The sequence below is a fragment of the Nuphar pumila genome, chromosome 5, assembly GCF_984573655.1.
Source record: "Nuphar pumila chromosome 5, dmNupPumi1.hap1.1, whole genome shotgun sequence".
NCBI lineage: Eukaryota > Viridiplantae > Streptophyta > Magnoliopsida > Nymphaeales > Nymphaeaceae > Nuphar > Nuphar pumila.
The window spans coordinates 30,435,018-30,435,705 of NC_143253.1; positions in this window are offsets into that span (position 1 = coordinate 30,435,018).

Sequence of the window (688 nt, forward strand, 5' to 3'; positions counted from 1 at the left end):
GACAGATTAATGATAGAATTTTTTTCATCTCTAAAATCGCAAATAAACGATATTTTAGCAACAAATATCTTTCTCTCGCTAATCCGTCATAAATTTGTGATGAATTTTGTCCATCGCAAATATCCGTCGCTAATTAGTGTTTTTCTTATAGTGTAGCATGTGACAATCATGACTCTTCAAATATTTAATCTTATGCTCTTTTAGTTGGACACATCAAGAGATATTTGTTGAATAACCATCTAGAACCTTCAGATTCTTCGATACTTTGCAAAAGTCTAACTTTTTTTTCTTACTCATAGCAAAGCATGCAGGAGGCAATTTTTTTTTCCTGCTGCATTATATTGTAGATGAAGTGCATGCCTTCAAATTTTTGTAAATCTAAGTGAGCATTTAAATGGGGTCCTTTGACTTCTTGCTTAAATAGCATCTCAACTATCTTGTCGCATACCTTTTTCTCACATGCTAAGGGTAAAAAGGTTTTAATGAAGTCGGTTATTTAGGATTTTGGTCATTAGCTGGATTTTCACAAATTATGGGGTTTTTAGGAAAAATATATCATTTTTACCGTACAGTACAATTATTTTCCATATATTATGTGAAACTTAGTCCTTCACGGCTCTATTTGATAGTTTGGCTCTTGAAATGTCTTCTAAAAAAATCTTTTTTATTTTTTAATTTCAAGCAAAAC